Here is a 27,528-nt window from a genome sequence, read left to right as displayed (position 1 = left end):
AAAAAATGAGGTGTCTTGGTAAATGTGTGGGTGCAAACTGAGAAACAATCAGAAGTTTGTTATATTTAGATGTTATATTTCCAATGTTACAAACCCATCCTGGAAAAACTTACTCAATATGTTCTCTGCCAAAGACATCAGCTAATAACGGCAGTAAAGGAAACAGGCAGTGTCCACATTTGGAGAAGAATATAGTCTTCCTTTTACATCATGGGCTAGCATTCTTTTAAAATTAGGGTGCCAAAGTTCCTACTCCCTTCCCTTTGGCATGTTAGAGGCAGCTCACAGAAAGGGTCTTAGGCCTTAGTGATTTCCAAATAGGGAGGGAGAAGGATAGCCCACTAACACCAAAGTAGGGGAAGGAGCATGCTGGCTGCCAGTTTTTGTCACTGAGGTGGGTAGCAGACTGTCATAGTCAGCAGGAAGGTAGGGATTTGTTGGCAATGAATTTTGATATGGCATGAGTGCTGTTGGTTGCCAAACTACATTCTGATTTAAAACACATATTTTTGATCCTCAGCAAGATGGTTGACTAGACACAGCCAGGCGGAACATGTGTCACTGAGGGACTGAAACATCAGGAAGACCAGTACACTCCAAGCAGATATTTGGGGGGAGGGCATTGAGACAGACACAGACACTAGGCTGAAGGGGGAGTGAGGAGTGGCTCGCTCTTGTCCTGAACCTCTGGAATCCTGGCAGCAAGAGACCCCACGACCCCCACGGACACTTGAGCTGGCAGGGAGAGCTGCTTAGAGAGGTGGTAGGAGCAGGACTCCAGATTGTGCAGAGCCCAGAGGGTTTGGTGAGGAAACGTCTGCAGTGGGATATGGCCAGGGATGCCCATCCCCTAGGGTTTGCTATGCTCCCCTAGGGGACTTAAGTCTTAGGGGAACTGTCAGACCTGAATAGAGTGGGGCGGTCTTGCTCATGAGACAAGGTCAGTTCAATCTGAGAACCCTCCTGTCTGCTGCCCACTCCTGGGACTCCAGTCTGGCTATATTTGCTCGCAGTGCAGCCTCGGATGCACAACTAGGGTGACTCCTGGGAGCCCACATCAGCACCTGCACTGGCAGATCACATCTGACCATCAGAGAGCTCCAGCAGAGCAGCCCCCACTGATGCACATCAACCCACCCGTGCCCTCCCCCAACCGCAGCCTCCCCTGTGCCACTTTGCTGTCATGAACTTGCCTATGGCCGCACCCCCAACTGCTTTGCCGGTGTGTGTGTGTGAGTGGACCTTGCCTCCCCTCCCCTGCCAGCACAAGTGTGCTTGCATCCCACTGCACCACTGCTGCTGTTGTGAGTGGACCTCACATATCCACTGCTGCACTGCTATTGCCAGTGTGAACATGCACTCAGAAGCCAGTGTGGCCCCATCCTCCAACCAATGCTGCCATTGCTGCTGGCATGAATGAGTGCATAGAGGCTGGCAGTCCTGTGCAGGCCAGCACCCTGCCTTGGCACCAACACCACCACCAATGTGAACACACACATGGATGCCAGTGGTCCTGTTCCTGACTCACACTGCCATTGCTGTTGCTGTGAATGCATGTAAAGAGGCTGGCAGCCCCATGCCTACCAGAGCTCCACCCCAGCTGACAAGTGTGCACCCTGCCATTCTGCTGGTGCTGCTGGCACATGTGAATGAGCACAGATCCTGCTGTCACCAACCTTATGAAATGCTTTGGCTGGTACCACCCATTGGGGTTATTGTTGCCAGCAGTCCAGGAACACATTGGTCCCTCTAGTGCAGCAGATTTCTAACGTTGAGGGGCCAGAGAACAAAGCCAGGGCCCAATAGCAGCCCTCCAGAGTTATAGCACACAGCCCTAGAATGCTGACCTGAGACTTGGCCCCCTAAAATCTTCCAGAAATGAAGCCAGTTGACTGAACCCACCTTATACCACAATTAACCCCCAAGGGGTTAACTGTTTCAAAGGTAAAAACAAAACAAAACAAAACAAAACAAAAACTCACCCAAAAGGCAGCAACTTAAAAGACTGAAGGAATGTCAGCCCATGTAGATGAGAAAAAACCAGTGCAAGAACTCTTATAACTCAAAAACCAGTGTCTTCTTACTTCCTAATGACTGTACTAGTTCCCCAGCAATGCTTCTTAACCAGGCTGAAATGGCAGAAATGACAGAAGTAGAAACCAGACTATGGATAGGAATGAAAATTATTGAGATTCAGGAGAAAGTCAAAACCCCATCCAAGGATTCTGAAGAATACAATAAATGACACAGGAGATAAAAGATGAAATGACCATTTTAAGAGAGAACCAAACTGATCTGATAGACCTAAAAAACTCACTGCAAGAATTTCAGAATACAATTACAAGTATTAACAGCAGAATTGACCAAGCTGATGAAAGAACCTCAGAGCTCAGAGACTAGTTCTCTGAAACAATTCATTGAGACAAAAATAAAGAAAAAAGATTAAGGAAAAATGAACAAAACCTCTTAGAAATATGGGATTGTGTAAAGAGACCAAATCTAGAACTCATTGTCGTACCTGAAAGAGAGGCAGAAAGCCAGCAACTTGGAAAACATATTTGAGGATATCATCTATGAAAAGTGTTCCCACTTCACTAGAGAGGCCAACATTCAATTTCAGAAAATGCAGAGAACTCCTGTAAGAAGACACAAGATAACCATCCACAAGACACACAGTAGTCAGATTCTCCAAGGTCAAAATGAATGAAAAAATGTTAAAGGCAGCTAGAGAGAAGGGGCAGGTCACCTACAAAGAGTACCCAACCAGGTTAACTGTTGTTCTTTCAGCAGAAAGCCTACAAGCCAGTTGAGATCGTGGCCTGTATTCAGTATTCTTAAAGAAAATAAATTCCAACCAAGAAATTCATATCTAGCCAAGCTAAGCTTCATAAGTGAAGGAGAAATAAGATTCTTTTCAGACAAGTGAATCCTAAAGGAATTCACTAACATGAGACCTGCCTTGTAAGAGGTCCCGAAGGGAGTGCTAAATATGGAAAGGAAAGACAGTTACCAGCCACTAAAAAACACACTTAAGTACATAGACCACTGACATTGTAAAGCAACCACCTAAACAAGTCTGAATAATGACCAGCTAACAACATGATGACAGAATCAACTCCGCATATGTCAATATTAACCTTGAATGCAAATAGGCTAAGTGGCCCAATTAAAAGGCACAGAATGGCAAGTTGGATAAGAAAGCAAGACTCAACAGGATGCTGTTTTTGAGAGCCCCACCTCACATGCAATGACACCCATAGGTTTAAAGTAGAAGAATGGAGGAAAATCTACCAAGCAAACAGAAAACAGAAGAAAGCAGAGGTGGCTATTCTAATTTCAGACAAAACAGACTTTAAACCAACAAAGATAAAAAAGACAAAGAAGGGCATTACATAATGTTAAGGAGTTCAATTCACCAAGAAGACCTAACTATCCTATGTATAAATGCACCCAAAAGAGGAGCACCTAGGTTCATAAGGCAAGTTCTTAGAGACCCATGAAGAAACTTAGATAACTACACAACAATAGTGGGAGACTTCAACACTCCACTGACAGTATTAGACAGATCAGTGAGGAGAAATTAACAAAGATATTCAGGACCTAAACTCTACACTTGACCAAGTGTACCTAATGGACATCTATAGAACTCTAACACAAAACAACAGAATATATATCTTTCTCATATGCACATGGCACATACTCTAAAATTGACCACACAATAGGATGTGAAACAATCCTCAGCAAATTAAAAATCCTGAAATCATACTAACCACACTCTTGGACAACAGTGCAATAAAAATAGAAATAAACACTAAGAAAAGTGCTCAAAACCATACAATTACATGGAAATTAAACAACCTGCTCCTTTGTGGTAAACAATGAAATTAAGGCAGAAATCAAGAATTTCTTTGAAACTAATGAGAATAAAGACACAACAAACCAGCATCTCTGGAACACAGCTAAAGCAGTGTTAAGATAGAAGATTTTAGTGCTGAATGCCCACATCAAAAAATTTGAGACATGACTGGGCATGGTTGCTCACACCTGTGATCCTAGCACTTTGGGAGGCAGAGGTGGGTGGATTGCTTAAGCAAAGGAGTTAGAAACCAGCCTGGGCAACTTGATGAAAACCCATCCCTACACTCCCCCCTAAATGTTAGAAAAATCTCAAATTAACAACCTAACATTACATCTAGAGGAACTAGAGAAAAAAGACCAAACCAACCCCAAAGCTAGCAGAAGACAAGAAATAACCAAAATCTGACTTGAACTGAAGGAAATTGAGAAACCAAAAACCATACAAAAGATCAATTAATCCAGGAGTTGGTTTTTGAAAGAATAAATAAGATTGATAGACTGCTAGCTAGACTAATAAAGAAAAAAGAGAGAAGCACCAAATAAACACAATCAGAAATGACAAAGGTGACATTACCATCAACCCCGCGGAAATACAAAAAACCCTCAGAGACTATTACAAACACCTCTATGCACACAAACTAGAAATCTTAGAAGAAATAGATAAATTCCTGGAAACCTACAGTCTCCTAAGATTGAACCAGGAAGAAATGGAATTCCTGAACAGACCAATAATAAGTTCCAAAATTGAATCAGTAATAAGCCTACCAACCAGAAAAAAACCAGGACCAGATGGACTCGCAGCCAGATTCTACCACGTGTATAAAGAAGAGCTAGTACCATTCCTACTGAAACTACTCCAAGAAATTGAGGAGGAGGAACTCCTCCCTAACTAATTCTATGAAGTCAGCATCATCCTGATACCAAAACCTGGGAGAGATACAGCAAAAACAGAAAACTTCAGGCCAACATCCTTGATGAACTGAGATGCAAAAATCCTCAACAAAATACTAGCAAACTAAACCCAGTAGCACATCAAAAAGCTAACTCACCACAATCAAGTATGCTTCATCCCTGGGATGCAAGGTTGTTTCAACGTATGCAAATCAATAAATGTGATTCATCATGTAAACAGAACTAAAAACAAAAACCACGTTATCATCTCAATAGCTGCGGAAAAGGCTTTCAATACAATTCAACATCCTTTATGTTAAAAATCCTCAACAAACTAGGCATTGAAGGAACATACTTCAAAATAATAAGAGCCATCTATGACAGACTCACAACCAACATCATATTGAATTGGCAAAAGCTGGAAGCATTCTCCTTGAAAGCTGGCACAAGACAAGGATGCCCTCTCTCACCACTCCTATTCAACATGGTATTGGAAGTCCTAACCAGAGTGTTCAGGCAAGAGAAAGAAATAAAGGGCATCCGAATAAGAAGAGAGAAAAGCAAACTATCCCTGTTTGCAGATGATAAGATTCTATACTTAGAAAACACCATAGTCTCTGTCCAGAAGCTTCTTGGTCTGATAAACAACTTCAGCAAAGTTACAGGATAAAAAATCAGTGTACAAAAGCAGTAGCATTCCTGTACACCAACAACATCCAAGCTGAAAGCCAAGTCAAGAATGCAATCCCATTCACAATAGCTGCAAAAAGAGTAAAATACCTAGGAATTCAGCTAACCAGGGAGGTGAAAGATGTGTGCAATGAGACTTACAAAACACTGCTCAAAGAAATCAGAAATGACACAAACAAATGGAAAAACATTCCATCTCATGAATTGAAAGAATCAATATTGTTAAATTCATCATACTGTCCAAAGCAATTTACAGATTCAATGCTATTCCTATCAAACTACTAATGATGCATTATAGAATTAGAAAAAACTATTTTAAAATTTGTATGGAACCAAAAAAGAGCCTGAATAGCTAAGGTGATCCTAAGCAAGAAGAACAAAGCTGGAGACATAATTTTATCCACTTGAAAATATACTACAAGGCTATAGTAACCAAAAGAGCATGGTACTGGTATAAAAACTGACATATAGGCCAATGGAACAGAATAGAGAGCCCAGAAGTAATGCTGCACATCTGCCACCATCTGATCTCTGACAAAGTCAACAAAAATAAGCAATGAGGAAAGGACTTCCTCTATTCAAGAAATGGTGCTTGGATAACTGGCTAGCATATGCAGAATATTGAAATTCGACCACTTCCTTACACCATATACAAAAATCAACTCAAGTTGGATTAAAGACTTAAATGTAAAATCCAAAACTCTAAAACCCTGGAAGGCAACCTAGGCAATCTGAACATAGGACCTGGCAAAGATTTCATGACACAGATGACAAAAGCAATCATAACAAAAGCAAAAATTGACAAATGAGACTTAATTAAACTAAAGAGCTTCTGCACAGCAAAGGAAGCTACCAAAAGGGTAAACAGACAACCTTCAGAATGGGAGACTATGTTTTCAAACTATGTATCTGACAAAGCTCTTATATCCAGAATCCATAGGGAACTTAAACATGTTAACAATTAAAAACAAACAATCCCATAAAAAAGTGAGCAAAAGACACAAACAGACACTTTTGAAAAGAAGACATACATGTGACTAACAAGTATATGAAAGAATGCTCCACATCAGACTTTAACACCCCACTGTCAACATTAGACAGATCAACGAGACAGAAAGTTAACAAGGATATCCAGGAATTGAACTCAGCTCTGCACCAAGCGGACCTAATAGACATCTATAGAACTCTCCACCCCAAATCAACAGAATATACATTCTTCTCAGCACCACATCGCACTTATTCCAAAATTGACCACATAGTTGGAAGTAAAGCACTCCTCAGCAAATGTAAAATAACAGAAATTATAACAAACTGTCTCTCAGACCACAGTGCAATCAAACTAGAACTCAGGATCAAGAAACTCACTCAAAACCGCCCAACTACATGGAAACTGAACAACCTGCTCCTGAATGACTACTGGGTACATAACGAAATGAAGGCAGAAATAAAGATGTTCTTTGAAACCAACGAGAACAAAGACACAACATACCAGAATCTCTGGGACACATTTAAAGCAGTGTGTAGAGGGAAATTTATAGAACTAAATGCCCACAAGAGAAAGCAGGAAAGATCTAAAATTGACACCCTAACATCACAATTAAAAGAACTAGAGAAGCAAGAGCAAACACATTCAAAAGCTAGCAGAAGGCAAGAAATAACTAAGATCAGAGCAGAACTGAAGGAGATAGAGACACAAGAAACCCTTCAAAAAATCAGTGAATCCAGGAGCTGGTTTTTTGAAAAGATCAACAAAATTGATAGAACGCTAGCAAGACTAATAAAGAAGTAAAGAGAGAAGAATCAAATAGACGTAATAAAAAATGATAAAGGGGATATCACCACCGATCCCACAGAAATACAAACTACCATCAGAGAATACTATAAACACCTCTATGCAAATAAACTAGAAAATCTAGAAGAAATGGATAAATTCCTGGACACATACACCCTCCCAAGACTAAACCAGGAAGAAGTTGAATCTCTGAATACACCAATAACGGGCTCTGAAATTGAGGCAATAATTAATAGCTTACCAACCAAAAAAAGTCCAGGACCAGATGGATTCACAGCTGAATTCTACCAGAGGTACAAGTAGGAGCTGGTACTATTCCTTCTGAAACTATTCCAATGAATAGAAAAAGAGGGAATCCTCCCTAACTCATTTGATGAGGCCAGCAGCATCCTGATACCAAAGCCGGGCAGAGACACAACAAAAAAAGAGAATTTTAGACCAATATCCCTGATGAACATCGATGCAAAAATCCTCAATAAAATACTGGCAAACCAAATCCGGCAGCACATCAAAAAGCTTATCCACCATGATCAAGTGGGCTTCATCCCTGGGATGCAAGGCTGGTTCAACATACACAAATCAATAAACATAATCCAGCATATAAACAGAACCAAAGACAAAAACCATATGATTATCTCAATAGATGCAGAAAAGGCCTTTGACAAAATTCAACAACCCTTCATGCTAAAAACTCTCAATAAATTAGGTATTGATGGGATGTATCTCAAAACAATAGAGCTATTTATGACAAACCCACAGCCAATATCATACTGAATGGGCAAAAACTGGAAGCATTCCCTTTGAAAACTGGCACAAGACAGGGATGCCCTCTCTCACCACTCCTATTCAACATAGTGTTGGAAGTTTTGGCCAGGGCAATCAGGCAGGAGAAAGAAATAAAGGGTATTCGATTAGGAAAAGAGGAAGTCAAATTGTCCCTGTTTGTAGATGACATGACTGTATATTTAGAAAACCCCATGGTCTTAGCCCAAAATCTCCTTAAGCTGATAAGCAATTTCAGCAAAGTCTCAGGATACAAAATCAATGTGCAAAAATCACAAACATTCTTATACACCAATAACAGACAAACAAAGAACCAAATCGTGAGTGAACTCCCATTCACAATTGCTTCAAAGAGAATAAAATACCTAGGAATCCAACTTACAAGGGATGTGAAGGACCTCTTCAAGAACTACAAACCATTGCTCAACGAAATAAAAGAGGACACGAACAAATGGAAGAACATTCCATGCTCATTGATAGGAAGAATCAATATCATGAAAATGGCCATACTGCCCCAAATAATTTATAGATTCAATGCCATCCCCGTCAAGCTACCAACGAATTGGAAAAAACTACTTTAAAGTTCATATGGAACCAAAAAAGTGCCCACATTGCCAAGTCAATCCTAAGCCAAAAGAACAAAGCTGGAGGCATCACACTACCTGACTTCAAACTATACTACAAGGCTACAGTAACCAAAACAGCATGGTACTGGTACCAAAACAGAGATATAGACCAATGGAACAGAACAGAGCCCTCAGAAATAATACCACACATCTACAATCAGATCTTTGATAAACCTGACAAAAACAAGAAATGGAGATAGGATTCCCTATTTAATAAATGGTGCTGGGAAAACTGGCTAGACATATGTAGAAAGCTGAAACTGGATCCCTTCCTTACACCTTATACAAAAATTAATTCAAGATGGATTAAAGACTTACATGTTAGACCTAAAACCATAAAAACCCCAGAAGAAAACCTAGGCAATACCATTCAGGACATAGGCATGGGCAAGGACTTCATGTCTAAAACAGCAAAAGCAATGGTAACAAAAGCCAAAATTGACAAATGGGATCTAATTAAACTAAAGAGCTTCTGCACAGCAAAAGAAACTACCATCAGAGTGAACAGGCAACCTACAGAATGGGAGAACATTTTTGCAATCTACTCATCTGACAAAGGGCTAATATCCAGAATCTACAAAGAACTCAAACAAATTTACAAGAAAAAAAACCCATCAACAAATGGGCAAAGGATATGAACAGACACTTCTCAAAAGAAGACATTTATGCAGCCAACACACACATGAAAAAATGCTCATCATCACTGGCCATCAGAGTAATGCAAATCAAAACCACAATGAGATACCATCTCACACCAGTTAGAATGGCAATCATTAAAAAGTCAGGAAGCAACAGGTGCTGGAGAGGCTGTGGAGAAATAGGAACACTTTTACACTGTTGGGACTGTAAACTAGTTCGAGCATTGTGGAAGACAGTGTGGCGATTCCTCAGGGTTCTAGAACTAGAAATATCATTTGACCCAGCAATCCCATTACTGGGTATATACCCAAAGGATTATAAATCATGCTGCTATAAAGATATATGCACACGTATGTTTACTGCAGCACTATTCACAATAGCAAAGACTTGGAACCAACCCAAATGTCCATCAATGATAGACTGGATTAAGAAAATGTGGCACATATACACCATGGAATACTATGCAGCCATAAAAATGATGAGTTCATGTCCTTTGTAGGGACATGGATAAAGCTGGAAACCATCATTCTCAGCAAACTATTGCAAGGACAGAAAACCAAACACTGCATGTTCTCACTCATAGGTGGGAATTGAACAATGAGAACACTTGGACACGGGAAGGGCAACATCACACACTGGGGCCTGTTGTAGGGTAGGGGGAGGGGGGAGGGATAGCATTAGAAAATGTAGTACATATATACCATGAAATATTATGCAGCCATAAGAAAGAATGGGATCATGTCCCTTGCAGCAACATGGATGGAGCTAAGTGAACTTACACAGGAACAGAAAACCAACTGCTGATTGTTTTCACTTCTAAGTGGGAGCTAAACATTGAGTACATACTGTCCCAAGGGAACAACAGATACTGGGGTCTACTTGAAATTGGAAGGTGGCAGGAGGGTGAGGATTGAAAAACTACCTATCAAGTGCTATACTTATTATCTGGTTGATGAAATAATCTGTACACCAACCCCCATGCCGTGCAATTTACCTATGTAACCTGCACGTGTACCCCTGAACCTAAAATAAAAGTTAAAAAAAAAAAACACATATTTTTGAGTTGGTGATGAGGTGGTAGTGGTGCTGGGTATAGGGGGAGGTAAGAGAGTAGGTGGGGATGGTTGATGTCTGACCAAATGAATTCTTGCATCTTCCCTTGCCTGTTAGGTAAAGACTTTGCAAGGTGTAATTGGTCAAAATTGGTGAACTCCTGCAGAACTTCAAAAAAGAGGATTTGTTTATTTATTGATGCTGACTATAGGGTCTTACTGTATAGCTTAAGCTGAAATGTATCTTTGGCCCAATAGATTGCTGATAATTCTTGAAACATTAAACATTTATATTCAAACATTCATCTGCACATTGGTCCTGTAAACTGGCAGGTCAGGGTTCTGTACTCTTTCCATTCAACAAATATTCATTGTAGTCTTGCTTGTGAATAGCAAACTTTTAGTCCTATTAGAGAGATAAGCTATAACCCATATAAAATATTAAAATTCAAATAAATAATTCAAATAAAAAAAGACCCTACTGTGGTCTGAAAATGTTTCTTGGAGAAGATTGGATTTTGGCTTGGGATCTCTGAAGATTAGGAGGAAAGAAGACATGCATTCTGAATGGTTAGGGCCTGACTTAACCTTTGGAAAAAAATTTATGAGGTACATATGTCTTATGTAATTCAAAATAAAATAATTGTAATATTGTAAAACATAAAAATTGCATGCATGATGAAATTAAAACAGTTTATTGCAGATTTTCTGGTTGTAAAATTTTGGATGAGTCTATTATAGTTGAATTCCACCACCCACTCCCCCTTGGCTTATTTTCTTAAGCATTTATTTCCTCTATTGAGGCATCCAACACTGGAAATAGAGAGATTCATGACTTAGAGGAAATAAGAAATAAGAGGGCAATAAGGAGAACTTTTTCCTTATTTGTTTGTTTTTGTTTGAACTGGAGGGTTTAGATTAAAAAATAGTGGGAGATAAATTCAGTGGATTGGTGTAATTGGATTTTAGCCTTTGAATGTTAACTAGATGAATATTCTGTGATGGTAATGAGAATCCATTAAAGATTTTACAGTGTGTGGTAGATTTATTTATTTATTCATTTTTTAATTAAAAAAATTTTGACTCTGTGCATATGGTTACCCAGAGTGTGGTATATTTATAAGAGCAGTGTTTTAGTTTATGATACTTCTACATTAGTGAAAAGATCAGACAAAGGAAGATTGGAGGGGGATGAGACTAGATGATGAGCAAGGAAAATACTGATTAATTTTTTTTTGTTTCCTTATCCTTCCTGTAATTCACTCTGCCTCCAGGGTTATTTCATCCACAAATTAGTTGGGTTTGTTGCTTCCTTTCTCTTCTCCTTTTTCTTTTTGTTCTTCCCTCCCTTTTTATACCCAGAATGTTCTACATAAGGAAAAACACATTTGTCCTCACAAATACATTTATAAATAAAATAATTAGTTAGGATATCATTTGGCTTCAAATAAAGGGAAATCTAAACTAACAATAGCTTAAACCATAAGAACATTTATTATTACTTAATAGGAAGTCTGGAAATGGGCAGTTCCAGATTTATTTAATTGCTCAATGATGTAATCAAGGACCAGAGTCTTTCTATCTTTCTACTCTGCTATCCTCTCTGGGTTGATTTTTAGTCTTCATGCTGTTCCCAGTGGAGGGTCTCAATGATGAATTGTCCAGGTCCTTGGCATTTTGAATAAATAATTTAACAAAACACACAAACAAAGTAGCAGAGGAATGAAATGCAGGAAAGAAGCAGTGAAAGCAGGAATTTATTAAAGTGAGAAAGCATTCCGCAGGGTGGGAGTGGGCCTGGGCAAGCAGCTCAAAGGCCCAGTGATATGGTTTGGCTGTGTCCCCACCCAGATCTCATCTTGAATTGTAGCTCCCATAATTCCTGCGTGTTGTAGGAGGGACCCGGTGGGAGATAATTGACTCATGGGGACAGTTTCCCCCATACTGTTCTTGTGGTAGTGATTAAGTCTCATGGGATTTGGTGGTTTTATAAGGGGAAACCCCCTCACTTGGCTCTCACTTCTCTCTTGTCTGCCACCATGTAAGACGTGCCTTTAGCCTTTCACCTTTCACCATGATTGTGAGGCCTCCTCAGCCATGTGGAACTGTGAGTTCATTAAACCTCTTTTGCTTTATGAATTATCCAGTCTTGGGTATGTCTTTATCAGCAGCATGCAAACAGACTAATACACCCAGTTACAAAGTTTTCTGGGTTTTAAGTACCCCATTTGAGGTTCTTCTCAGCTACCCCTGATCTGTATGAAGGATTTGGTCTATGGCTAATTGAAGGGTGAGGTGAATTGGCACCCTATGCAGTAAAGGGATGGTCCCTGCTTGGTGGCCAGTCCAAGGCACTCTCCCTTTCCATCTGAGGTATGGTGGAAGGGGGAAGGTTGCAGGGAGAGTAGCCTTGATCCTTTGCTACTCAGCTAGGGAAAATGGGGTTTTTCCCTTTTGGTTTAGCTTTAGGAAGTTTGTGTTAATTGGCCTTAGATTTTCTGCTGCCAGACCCAGGGGTTTTCTTTTTGATCCAGCTTTGTGAAGTCAGCGTGAATTGGCCTTAGATTTCCTGCCGCCACACCTTGGTGCTTTCTCTTTTAAGAAGTTAGGACAAATTAGCCTTAAGTTCCATGTCACCAGATCCTATTTGCCTGCCTCAATACATGTCACTTCATTGTTGCAAGATAGCAGCCACAGCCCTGGACATTATATCATCACATCTACATTCCAAGAAGAAAAGAAGAGACAGGTACAAAACAGTAGTTACTTCCAAGACTCTCTTTTTATTTCAGAAAGGAAATCCTTTAGTAAACTTCCCCTTACACCGCATTTGATGAAATCAGATCACATGTCTATTGTACAACAATTGATGGCAAAATGGAATGAGATTACCATGATTAGTTTAAACCAGTCATGATTCATTGCTTGGGACTGAGTTAGATCAATGGCTCTATGCTTACTTGAACAAATCAGAATTTTATTGTCATTTAAGTGGGGCTTAAGTGTTGAACAAAATTTGCCATAACCATTAACTTGGAAAACGTAGAGGAAATGGCAAAGAATGGTAACATAGTATAACTCAAGTTTGGGCAGAGGTCTACAAGAAGTTTATTAATTCAGCAAATACAATTATTGAGCTCCTCTTGCGTGTCAGGCACTTTAAAAAAATGCTAGGAATGTACTGGTAAATAATAATTTATGTTTGTTGTATTTGTGCTGGGAACAATAAACATATTTATACTATATATTTAATATAAATGTTGAATATAAAGTCAAGCAGTAATGTATTCAGTAATGTAAGGGAAGGTGAGAGTCAGCATATGATGAGCGACATGTTTTTTTAGATAAAGCACTCAGGAAAGTCTCCTCTGATAGGGTGATCATTGAGTAGAGACCTGAACAAATGAGGGGAAATGTGTCTGGAGGGCGACTGCTCCAGGCAGAAGGAACAATAAGAGAGATGTGATTGGCATGCTTGAGTAACAACAAGGCTGGCAATGCTTAAAGTAGGGTGAGCAAGTTGGAGGGTGATACAAATGCTGATGGTGATGAGATAACCAGAGGCCAGATCATGCCAGGCCTTGTAGATTATGTTAGGAAGTTTGTATTTTATTCTACTAAAAGAGATTGGAAAGTTTTGAGTAAAGGAGTGATATCATGAGGTTTATATTTTTAAAAAGATCACTTTAGTTGTTCTCTGGAAAATAGATGTAGGGAGGCAGGGATGGAAGCAGAGAAACCAAATAGGAAACTATTACAGTGGCCCAAGCAATAGATAATGCTGGCTGAGATCAAGGCAGTAGTGGTGGAGGGGGTGAGAAATATTTGATATTTGGAGTATGTTATGAAAGTGAAACAAATAGAATTTGCTAATGGATTAGATGTAGGGTGTGGGAAGGAGAGAGGAGTCATGGAAAACTCCAAGTTTTTCACTTAAGCAATTGGGAGAATTACGATACCATCAATTGAAATTAAACAGTAGGGGAGGAGTAGATTGGGAGAGAAAAATAAACAGTTTGGTTTTCTATTTTAAAAATTTAAGTTCATATTAGGTATGTGGCAATGTCCACATAATATTTTAAGCACTCTATTCTTACCAGCAAGTCATCATGCACACCTATTATAATATTTCCCTTTTCTGGCCCAGTGGTTTGGACAATCAAAATATGGGCAGAAAGGAAGAAGGTTAGAAGAGAAATATTTAAGAAATGACATCATGAAAATTGGAAGAGAAAGGCAAGGTTGGAAGGCAGGGAATAAAACGTGGCCAACAGTAGGGATGGAGGTAGGGAATTGAAAAGGTGAGAATTTGCCTTTCTAACAGCTCGCAGGTATGTCGATGTTGATATTACTAGCTTGCAGACCATAGTTTGAGTAGCACTGTTGTGGACATAATACTACATTTACATATTTTTAGCTGCAAGAATAGTGGCATATACAGAGAAGCATTTATTTTCCTTATACAATAAAAATCTGAATGTAGGAAGTTCAGGGTAGGTGTAAAAACTCCATGATACCATCAAATTGCCAGGCTCCTTCTATCAATTCATCCTCTGCATATTGGTTTGGTGCCTCATGGTTGCAAGATGGCTGCTGCTGTTGCAGACTTTTTATCTATGATCTAGGGAAGGGGTAGTGCTAGTTACATCTGCCTTATTTATCAGGAAATACTTTCCCAGTGTCTTATTCAGACAAAACTATTTATTTAGCTATCATTAGTTGCAAGAGAGATGGGTGAGTGATTATTTAGCATTTCTAGCTTCTAGAAGCCTAGGAAGAAAAGGTAGAGATGGATGCCAAGTGAGCCAATCTCCTATAATGACTGCAACATAGTTATTAAAAAATAGCATATGCCATACCATTGATGACTGAGTTTGTCTCAGCACATATTTAGTCATTCCCACCTCATGCACTCTGTTCTTAGGGTACCTCTTTACTGGTTTTCACTTGGTGATTTAAGCCTTCTATGGACTTTGCAGTTGCTGAATGTGCATTATCTAATCAATCGATTTCTGGATAGTTTCAAGGTTGCTCTTCTGAAAAAGGTAATTGATTTTATGGAAAACTGGGCACTCTTATCTTACATAACCACTTCTTTTTGCCTGAAATGTTGTTAACATAGACAGCTTTGGCACTATCCTTGAAGCCAAGTTAGAGAATCTGTTTTTTTCATTTCCATTCCATAGTGGGAGATGGAGTTAATTTGGTAATATTTTCAGCAGCAAAGTATGATTCCAGGGCCAGTAGAGGGTTATTGTAGAATTTTCTATTCGTGGGCTGGGCGCGGTGGCTTATGCCTATAATCCCAACACTTTGGGAGGCCGAGGCTGGTGGATTACCTGAGGTCAGGAGTTTGAGACCAGCCTGACTAACATGGTGAAACACCATCTCAACTAAAAATACAAAAATTAGCTGTGCGTGGTGGTGTGCACCTGTATTCCCAGATACTCAGGAGGCTGAGGCAGGAGAATTGCTTGAACTCAGGAGGTGGAGGTTGCAGTGAGCCAATATTGCACCACTGCACTCTGACCTGGATGACAGAGAGAGACTCCATCTCAAACAAACAAAAAATAATGTTCTATTTCTAATTCTTTTCCACATTGTAAAGTGTTGGTTTGAGAAGGTAGAAGCAGATCTACCCTCACCTTCCTAGAGAGAGAACTATTCAAGTGGGTTCTTAATTAATTCTCTAATTTTAATTGACCCTGGCCATGTGAGTTGGAACATTTGGCTAAATGAGGAAAGCATTTAGGACTGGAATGCTACATAGTCTAGTAAGTTTCCTCTTTCAACAACATACAACTGTTAAGCATGTATCAATTCACTGAGTCAACAACTATTTTTTGACCACCTACTATGTGACAAATTCTATGCTAGGTTCTGAAGATACAGTGGTAGTCAAGAAATACACAGGTCCTGAGGTCACAGTCTAGAGGGGAATGTAGTTAACCAAATGGACAATTACAATGCAGATCTAACCTGGAATGGAGGGAGATATTGAGGAGATTTCCTGGAGGAAGTGATGTCTAAATTGAGACACAAAAGACGAGTAGGGAGTAGTTAGGTAAAGGGAGGGAGTGGGAATATAAGAAAGGAAGAGTGTTCAGGTAGAAGGAACAGCATGTATGAAGGTCCAGAAGGGACACAGAGTATTGGCTTGTCTAAGAACCCCAAGAAGTTCAATGGCACTGTTTGTCAGGTATGAGATAGAGGTACAGTATCCAGCGGGGAATAAAGAAGCAAGTACTGAGATCTACCAGGGTGGAGAGGCAGCAAGGGTGGTGGAGAAAAGAGTTATAGAAATGAAGCTTGAGCTGAATCTTGTTCATTAATGCAGTCATTGAAAACATACAACTCCACACAAGATCATGTGCCAGGTGCTGGCAGAGTGCTGGGTCTAAAAGTGATGAGCCAAACAAATATTCCCTGGCACCTGCCCTCATGCATTGTATGACATAACCCTAGTGGGAAAATACACTAGAAATAATCACATAAATAGGTACATAGTAGTGGTCCCCAACCTTTTTGCACCAGGGACTGGTTTCATGGAAGACAATTTTTCCATGGGTAGGGGAAATGATTTCAGGATGAAATTGTCCCGCCTCAGATAATCAAGCCTTAGTTAGACTCTCATAAGGAGTGCACAACCTGGATACCTCGCATGCGCAGTTTACAATAGGACTGGTGCTCCTACGAGAATCTAATGCTGCTGCTGATCTGACAGGAGGTGGAGCTCAGGTGTTAATGCTGGCTCACCTGCCACTCACCTCCTGCTGTGCTCCTCCATTGCTAACAGGGGGTTAGGGACCCCTGGTATATAGTATGAACCAAGGCAAATTCTATGAGGGCAAAGTACAAGATGATATTATAGTGAGATCTAACTTAGATTGGGGGTGGTGGTGGCCAGGGAAATTCTCTTTGAGGGAGTGCCATTTAAATTAAGAACAGAAGGATAAATAGACAGGCTAAGACTCATGGAAAGTGGTTCAGTAAAGAGAAAAACATGAACTTCCTGAAATGGAAAGAATTTGTATGTTTGAGGACTTGAAAGAAAAGTAGTTTGGCTGGAGGAAAATAGGAGGTCTGGGAGGTGTGAGATGAGCTCAAAAATGTACAAGGAGCTAGATGATATAGTGTAATGGTGAGGATTCCGGATTTTTATGCTAATTTTAATAGGAAGACACTGAAGAGTGTTGGTCAGATTTACATTTCAAAAATATTTTTCTGGCACCTGTGTGATGAATGGATTGGGGAGGGGAAGAGTGGAAGTGAGAAGATCAGTCACAAGGCTGACGGTAGTTGATAAGGGAAGCAAAGATGGCTTGGAGTGAGTTTGGGTTTAAGGTATATTTTGGAGGTAGAATCAGCAAAAACTGTGATGGGTTAGTTATGGGGAGTAAGAAAGAGGGAAATCTCAATGATGACTTCCAGTTTTCTGGTTTGACAACTAATTTGATGGAGGTGTCATTTATTGAGATGTGGAAGATAGCAACACCAGGCTTGGATGGGGCAGGTGTAGAAATAATGAGCTCTGTTTTGTACATATTAGATGTGAGAAGCTTATAAGCCATCCAAGTGGAGATGTCAAGAAGGCAGTTGGTGACATGTGTCTTGAGGCTGGGAGAGAAACCTGATTTGGAGGTAAAAATCTGGGAGTTAGTAACATACAATTGATGAATTAGTGAGAATGAATGAGATCATCTAGTATAGAGCGAGAAGAGTCTTGAATGAGGACCTGGGATAGTTCCATTCTTCAGAGGTTGGAAAGAGAAGGGAAACAGGAGGATGAGATAAAGCAAGCAGGAAGGCAAGGAAGAAACTAAGGAGACTGAAGTTTCATGGAAATCAGAAGAGTGTTTTGATATGAGGATGCAGTTGTTTGAGAGGCTTAGTAAGACAAGGATTGAAAGTGTCTATGGGATTTGACAACCTTAGTAGGAAAAGTTTTTCTAGCATGGGTGAGTAAAAGGGACAGACGGGAGATGTGGGTATAGATTAATAGATTAAAAAGTGAATGAGAGTTGAGGAAGTGGATCGAGTTTGTAGACATGCTTGCAAATGAAATTATCGTCTTTAAGAGTAGAAAAGCAAGTTTATTAGGGGAATGTAGTGGGATTTGTGGGGCAATGTAGAGTACCCTATTGAAATTTCTGGTCAATAATTTAAAGGGACACCAGTCTGCACAGCTGTGTGGTTTCCTTCAGCAACATCAATTGTTTAGGGGCACACACATTGATGGTGGAGTTCAGGCTGGGATTCTGCCATGTGGAATATTTGCCTGTGAAGTTGAGTAGAAAAAGTGAGAGTTGGTGAGCTTGTGGAGGTTTGGAATAATGTTGGAGTGGGAAGGAATAAGCGTTCTGAGTAGAAGAAATAGGTGCAGGTTTGAGGAGGAACTGGGAGAGATAAGGCTTCAAAGTTTTGAAAAGAGGAAAAAATTGTCACCTCTTTTATGAACTTTCCATTCATATTCTTTTCTTTCTTTTCTTTTTCTTTTCTTTTCTTTTTTTTTTTTGAGATGCAGTCTCGTTGTGTCGCCCAGGCTGGAGTGCAGTGGCGTGATCTCCGCTCACTACAACCTCTGCCTCCCTGGTTCAAGCAATTCTCCTGCCTCAGCCTCCTGAGTAGCTGGGATTACAGGGGCGCGCCACCACACCCAGCTAATTTTTGTATTTTTAGTAGAGATGGGGTTTCACCATGTTGGCCAGGATGGTCTCTATCTCCTTACCTCGTGATCCGCCCACCCAAAGTGCTGGGATTACAGGCGTGAGCCACTGTGCCTGGCCTAATGTCCTTTTCTTATTGGCCATTGTCCTTTATATATTAATAATCTGAACTTTTTGTTGGTCTCATTGTAATTATTTCCTTTGTTTTTTTTGTATACATGTTTATTCAGTCTTGTTTGTGGCCATTAGAAATTAAACTTTTAAAATGTCAAATTGATCCATCTTTTTCAAACCTTCCCCTCTCCATTTTCCTCTGGAGCTTATAAATTCCTTTTTAGAGATTGGGTAAATGTTAATGTATATTTTATTCCTCTAAGGTTTAATTTTTTCATATGCAATTTAAAAAAACGTTTCGACTGGGCACAGTGGCTCATTCCTGTAATCCCAGCACTTTGGGAGGCTGAAGTGGGCTGATCACTTGAGGTCAGGAGTTTGAGACCAGCCTGGCCAATGTGGTGAAACCCCATCGCTACTCAAAATACAAAAATTAGCCGGGCATGGTGGCACATGCCTGTAATCCCAGCTACTTGGAGGCTAAGGCAAGAGAATCACTTGAACCCTGGAGGCAGAGGTTGCAGTGAGCTGAGATTGTGCCACTGCACTCCAGCCTGAACCACAGAGCAAGACTCTGTCTCAAAAACAAACAAACATTTTATTTGGGCCAGACACAGTAGCTCATGCCTGTAATCCTAGCACTTTGGGAGGCCGAGGTGGGTGGATCACTTGAGGCTAGGAGCTCGAGACCAGCTTGGCCAACATGGCGAAACCCCGTCTCTATTAAAAATACAAAAATAAGACAGGCAAGGTGGCGGATGCCTGTAATCCCAGCTACTTGGAAAGCTGAGGTGGGAGAATCGCTTGAACCTGGGAGGTGGAGGTTGCAGTGAACCAAGATTGTGTCACTGCACTCCAGCCTGGGCAACAGAGTAAGACTCTGTCAAAAAATAAATACATAAATAAATAACTTTTTATTTGGAGATAATTGTAGATTTACATGCAATTGTAAGAAATAATACAGAGAGATCATGTGAACCCTTCACCCAGTTTTTCCCAATGGTTAATACCTTACAACACTATTAGTACAATATTACAACCAGGAAATTAATATTGATAAAATCCAGTGACCTAACTCAGATTTTACCAGTTTTGCCAGTATTCATGTGTGTGTGTATTTAGTTCTGTGTGATTTTATCACTTATATGCAATTTTTAAGTAGTTTGTGTATAATGATGGTCTAAATTGCCTTTTTGTACAAGAAGCTGAGAAATAGCATTATTTTTGACTAATTCCTTTTTATATCCTTTATCATTTCTTGAATTGATATATATATGTATATGTGTGTGTGTGTGTGTGTGTGTGTATTTAAAAGTTATCTATTCTCACACATTTTGGTCTATATACATTCTGATTTTTTTCTGTGTGTCTGTATCTGTGTCTAAGTCTACATTTATATTTATACACACACACAGAGTGAGAGAGAGAGAGAAGAGAGAGAGACAGAGAGAGATTTAAAGAGATTTAAACAATACATTCATATGGTTGGCTGTGTATCAGTCAGGGTCCTGTCAGGAAATCACACTGCAAGGATCATTAAAGGGAGTTTAATGGAGGGGCCATTTACAGAGGTGTGGAACAGGGGTTAGGGGAACCAGCAGGTGTGAAAACATCCAGGGTCTAGATATTGCAGGAAGCTTTTAGCATCCTAGTCCCCTGGGCTTAAATAAGCAGGGCAAGGGAGTTTTCACTGGAACCTGGTGAGAGTTGTTACTGTGAGGAAGGGGCCATTTAACAGGAACTGTGACTTTAGGTAGAGGACCACAGGTATGGCAAACTATATCTCAAGTGGGAAATAAAAAATTTCAATATCTCCCACTTCCTGTCTTGTTGGTGCCACCCATTGGCTAAATGCAACAAAAAGCCACTTTTGCAAATACTTAGTATTATTATGCTTTTATAGGTTTGCCTATTTGACAGATAAAAGTCTCTTTGTCTCAACAAAATCTTAGTCCCATTATTTTAATATACACTGCTTAGATTAATAGTAATGCTATGTTTATTCTTTGTCTAGTCATCATTTGTATTTAATGCACAGTTAATTATTTTGCATGTTTTCCTAATGAGGCACATTATTTTGTTAAAGACCTTTTTATATATGAGTAGCCAGCCCTTTTCCTGTCATATACATTATATTTTCCTCCCCCCCCAGGTTTGCCTTTTCTTTTTTGTTTGTGATATTTTCTGTTATAAAGAAGTTTAAAGGTTTTTATATTGTTAAAATTTTTATATTTTACATTTTGATTTATTTTGGTTTGTGCTTAGAACACCAGTTGATTTGAAATGCTACTATTATAATACCCGAGGATTTTCCTGGATATTAAATTCTGTTCCTTGAATCTGCCTATGATTACCCAAATTCCAGCCTAATATTTACATTATGGTGGCTTCTTAGTACATTTTATTAGTTTGTTGGATACCTTTCCCCACATTGATTTTTTTCTCAATACTGCTGCTTTTTTATGTATGTTTATTCATGTAGATGAAATTTTGAATCAACTCAAATTGAAGAGAAATCCTGTTGGCATTTTAGTTGTCATTGTGCTGTTTGGATTAATTTCTAGAGAATTGAAATTCAGCACTGAGCCTTCCCTTTCCAGAAACATGGACTATCTTTCCAGTTTTCCTAAGTCTCAATTATGCCCCTCAGTAAAGACTTGTAGTTTTCTTCATATTAGATCTGCATATTTATTTTAAATGTATTCTTAAGTATTTTATGTTTCTGTGATTACTGGTATATATGAAAACCATTATTTTAGCATACATTTTGCAGCAAACCACCTACCTCCTGGAGTTTCTTTCACTAGTCTTTCACTGGACTTATTTTAATCTATTCTAGTAGAAAATCGGTTCATCTATAAATAATGACATTTCTATCGGCTCCTTTTAAATATTTATTTGTTATTTATTTAATTCAACTAGCTAGAAATGTCAGATTAATTTTTGAAAAACCCAAGCCTGTGGTAATAGTGAACATTCTTGGCTTTAATGGGAAACCATCTAGTGTCTTAAAACCATCTAGTGTCTTACCATTAATACCATTCTGAATATCAGTTTGAGATACCTTTTTAAAATCATTTTATGAAATATTCTTCTTTTAGAATTAAAAATGTTAAGTGAAATATTTTTATTTCAATTAATTAACATAATTGATCATATTAATATATTTTCCGTATTATATAATCTTTTAAAAATATTAAAAAATTCTTTTTGCATAGAGACGAGATCTCACTCTGTTGCCCGGGCTGGTCTTGACCTCCTGGGCTCAAGCAGTCCTCTTGCTGTGGCCTCCCAAAGTGCTGGGATTACAAGCATGAGATGCCATACCCAGCAAAATTTCTAATGTTTTATTTAGGATTTACAAAACAGCTTTATTGAGGTACAATTGACATAAACTAAACTGCATCTATTTAAACTGTAAAATCTGATGGGGTTTGACATATGTATATAATTGTGAAATCAATAACATTATCAGGTCCAAATATTTCTTCATCCTTTAAATTTTTTTATTTTGAATTTCTTTTCTTAAATTTTGAATTTCTATGAATACATAGGTGTACATATTTATGGGGCAGATGAGATGTTTTGATACAGGCATGCAATGTGAGATAAGCACATCATGGAGACTGGGATATCTATCCCCTCAAGCATTTATCCATTGCATTACAAATAATCCAATTACACTTTTTAAGTTATTGTAAAATATAGAATTAAATTATTATTGACGATAGTTATAATCTTTCTCTTCTTACATTCTTCCCCATGTCTCACCCCCAGGCAACCATTGTTTTGCTTTCTGTCATCGTAGTTTTCAATTTTTTAGAATTTTCTATAAATGTAATCATACAGCATAAGGTTTTTGGGGGGTCTGCCTCTGATGTGGTTTGTATCTGTCTCTACCCAAATCTCATGTGGAATTGTAATCCCCAGTGTTGGAGGTGGGGCCTGGTGGGAGGTGATTGGATCATGGGGGTGGGTTTTCCCTTTGGGGCTGTTCTTGAGTTAGTGAGTGAGTTCTTGTGTGAGCTGGTCATTTAAAAGTGTGTGGCATCTCCCCTCCTTTCTCTCTCCTCCTCCTGGTCAGTCATGTAAGGCATGGCTGCTTCCGTCATGATTGGAAGCTTCCTGAGGCCTCCCTAGAAGCTGAAGCCGCTATGCTTTGTGTGCAGCCTGTAGAACTGTGAGCCAATTAAACCTCTTTTCTTTATAAATTACCCAGTCTCAGGTATTTCTTTATAGCAGTGTGAGAATGAACAAATACGGCCTTCTTTCATGTAGCATAATTATTTTGAGATTTTTCCATGCTGTTGTATGTATTGATAGTTTATTCCTTTTTTGCTAATATTACATTGTATGGATATATCGCTTTTGTTTATCCATTCACCTGTTGATGGACATTTGAGTTTTTTCCAGTTTTTAGCTATTACCAGTAAAGTTGCTATGAACATTCATATACAAGTCTTGGTATGGACATATGTAGCACAACCTTCACATTTTATGAAGAGAAAACCAAAGTTCAGAAAGTAAGTGCCTGCTTGAAGCAACTGCTAAGTGGCAGAGCCAGAACTCGGAAGGTGCTGGACTGACGTCTTGTCTGGTGATCCTCCCACAAACCCCAGTGTGGAAAGACCAGTGAGTGGCACAACATCAGTTGGAATAGGGGTTTATTTTAGTATCCTCACTAGGCCAAAACTTTCTTTCTTTCTTTTTTTTTTAGACAGGGTCTGGCTCTGTCGCCCAGGCTGGAGTGCAATGGCATGATCTCGGGTCGCTGCAACCTCCATCTCCTGGGCTCAGGTGATTCTCCCACCTCAGCCTCTCAGGTAGCTGGCACTAAAGGCATGGGCCACCATGCCCAGCTAATGTGTGTAATTTTTTTTTTTTTTAGTAGAGGTGGGGTTTTGCCATGTTGCCCAGGCTGGTCTTGAACTCCTGGGCTCAAGCAACCCACCCACCTCAACCTCCCAAAGTGTTGGGATTACAGGTGTGAACCACTGGGCCTGGCCCATAGTTCTTTAATAAGTCTTGAAATCAGTGTTAGTCCTCTAACTTTGTTATTTTTCAAAGTTGTTTTGGCTGTTCTAGGTTCTTTGCATTTCCATGTGAATTTTAGAATTAGCTTGTTGATTTCTAAAAAAACTTCTGGAAAATTGATTGGGATTGCATTGAATCTATAGACCAATTTGGGGATAATTGGCATCTTAATAATATTAACTCTTCCAATCTAGGAACATGGTATATCTCTCCATGTATTTTGTTCTTTAATTTTTTTTCAATGTTTCATAGTTTTCACTACACAGGCCCTTGACATTATTTGTCCTCTACATCCACAGATTTGTTCTTCAAATATTTCATTTTTTGGTGCTATTATAAATAATATTGTTTCTAAAATTTCAATTCTGATTTTTCATTGCTAGTATGTCCAGAAATAAAATTGATTTTTATGTATTGATCTTGTATCTTGTAACATTTAGACTCACTTATTCATTCTAGTAGCTTTTTGGTAGATTCCATCAGATTTTTACAGACAAACATACCATTTGTGGATAAAGACAGTTTTACTTCTTCTTTTCCAATCAGAATGCTTTTTATTTCTTTTTCTTGCCTATTGCACTGGCTAGAATTTCCAGTACAAGGGTAAATAAAAGTGGTAAGAGTGAACATTCTTGTCTTGTTCCTGATCTTAGGTGGCAAACATTTAGGCTTTTACCATTAAGTTTGATATTAGTTGCAGGTTTCATAGATATTTTTTATTGTGTTGAAGAAGTTCCCTTCTATTCTTAGTTTGCTGAGTATTTTAGCAGGAATGAATGTTGGGTTATATCAAATGCTTTTTATATGTTTACTGAGATGACTTTTAGGTTTTTAGTTTGTTTACATGGTGATTTGTGTTAATTGAATTATGAAAGAAAATTTTCCAAAAATATACTTCTGTGTTACAATTTTCAAATTATATGTAAGATCTAAAATCTCTATTTATATCTTATATAATTATATATTTTCACTTTTATTTAGGTTTTAACATCAAGTTTATACCATCTGGTAAAATGAATTGGTAAACATTTCTTCTTTCTCTGTACTCTTTAGCATATAAATTATGTATTCCTCTTTAAGATTTGAAAGAAAAAAAAATCTGTGAAACCACATGGGACTGTAACCTGGTATCATTGGGGGAATATATTTTGACACATTTAAAAATTTCTCTCTTTGGTTATTATTCTATGAAGTTTATCACCTTTTCATAGAAGATTTTGTAGTATACATATTTCCAGAATTGTTTTGTTAATAGAGACTTTAAAAATTTATCTACGTTTGTGTCTCCTTTCTCATTTCTTATATTGTATGTTTGTATAGATTCTCCTTACCTTGATTAGGCTTACCAGAGGTAAGTTTTATTGGTCTTCTTTAAAAATAAACCATCTTGGATGGGCATGGTGGCTCATGTCTGTAATCTCAGCACTTTGGGAGGCTGAGGCGGACAGATCACTTGAGGTCAGGAGTTCGAGACCAGCCTGGCCAACATGGTGAAACCCTGTCTCTACTAAAAATACAAAAATTAGCCAGGCGTGATGGCAGGCGCCTGTAATCCCAGCTACTTCGGAGGCTGAGGCACAAGAATAGCTTGAACCTGGGATGCAGAGGTTACAGTGAGCCAGGATTGTGCCACTGCACTCCAGCCTGGACGATAGAGCGAGACAGTCTCAAAAAAAAAAAAAAAAAGAAAAAGAAAAAGAAAAAAGAACCATCTCTTAAACTATTTAATACTTTAAATTGTTTTATTTCTGCTGTCAGCTGCTGTATTTTTTCTTTCCTCATATTTCCCTTAAGCTTATCTTGTGGCTCTTTTTATGGCTCCTTGAAATGATGTGTATTTAACTTATTTTTATTTTTTGTTTGTTTAATTATAAATACTTGAGACTTCACATTTCCTTCTGAGTACTTTTCTGAGGAAAAGTTTAGATAACTAATGTTTTACTTATTTCCTAAAGAATTTTTAACTGCAGTTTTATACTCTTTTTCTGTTCCAATCTACTTAAGATGGTGTTTTATAACCCCAAATTGTTTATTTTTTGTTCATTTTAAAAAATTAATTGCTAGCTTATTAATTGTATTGTGGTTAGGAAATGTAAACTGTACAATTTTTAGTTTTTAGAACTTATGATTTTCTTGTTCACTAGGATGTGATATAGTTTAAAGTTCATGAGATACAAAGTGTGATATATATATTTATTAACACAAAGTTTTAATTATACTTTTATAAACTATGTTTGCTTTTGTTAATTAGATCTATTCTGAAAAGAGGGGTATGTTAAAGCCTATTATAGTTCTAATTTTTCACTTTTCTCTTTATTGCTAGCAACTTTGGCTTTATCTATTTTGATGCTATGTTATTTGGTGCATGATAATTCATACCGTATTTTCGGTATGGCTCCTTTTTATCTATCTAACATGACCCCCTTTCTCATTTAAAAATTCTTTTTGGCATAAATACTGTTTTGTCTAATATTAACATAGTGAGGGTCCCAGATGACCTTAAAATTTGTTTCAGACATTTTTACATGAAGCTGACTAGCCAGTAAGATCAGGCATGTCTTTTGCTACAATGCCTTTTGCTATGTGAATGGTTGCCTTCCATTGTTTCCAGCAGTAATATAACATGTTTTCTTTTGTATTTTTAAATTATTCCAATGGGAGTAGATAAGTGAGTAGTAATCTGATTCCCATATCAGACTAGAAACCCCAGCCTCCAGGCTTGGTTTTTTGTGTAGCCCATCCCCTGCATGGATCCCCAAGCATCTTTCTAAAATGCAAATCTAATCCTGTGTCTCCCTGTGTTAGTCCATTCTTACACTGCTGTAAAGAAATACTCGAGACTGGGGAATTTATAAAAGAAAGAGGTTTAATTGACTCATAGTTCCACATCCCTGGGGAGGCCTCAGGAAACTTACAATCATGGTGGAAGGCGAAGGGGAAGCAAAGACCTTCTTCACGTGGTGGCATGAGAGAGAAGTGCAAGCAGGGGAAATGCCAGATGCTTATAAAACCATCAGATCTTGGAAGAACTCACTCACTATCAGGAGAACAGCATGGGGGAAACTGGCCCCATGATCCAATCATCTCTCACCGGGTCCCTACTTTGACCTGTGAGGATTATGGGGATTACAATTCAAGATGAGATTTGGGTGGGGACACAAAGCCTAACCATATCACCCCCAAAAGGCTTTAGTAACTTGAGGTTCTTCTTTGTGTCCAGTATAATACTCCTGACCACTCCAGACTCATGGCACTCCAGTTGCCCTGAATACATGGCCCTTTCCTGATGCCTCACCTTTGCACAGGCACTTGTCTCCTTCTGGAGTGCCTTTTGGCGTATTTTTCACCTTTAAAAACAAAGTCCTCCTAAATTCTATTCATCC

The sequence above is a fragment of the Pan paniscus genome, chromosome 8 (genome assembly GCF_029289425.2).
Source record: "Pan paniscus chromosome 8, NHGRI_mPanPan1-v2.0_pri, whole genome shotgun sequence".
Lineage (NCBI taxonomy): Eukaryota > Metazoa > Chordata > Mammalia > Primates > Hominidae > Pan > Pan paniscus.
The sequence above is the reverse complement of the archived record's forward strand: the minus strand, read 5'-3'. Positions refer to the sequence as shown.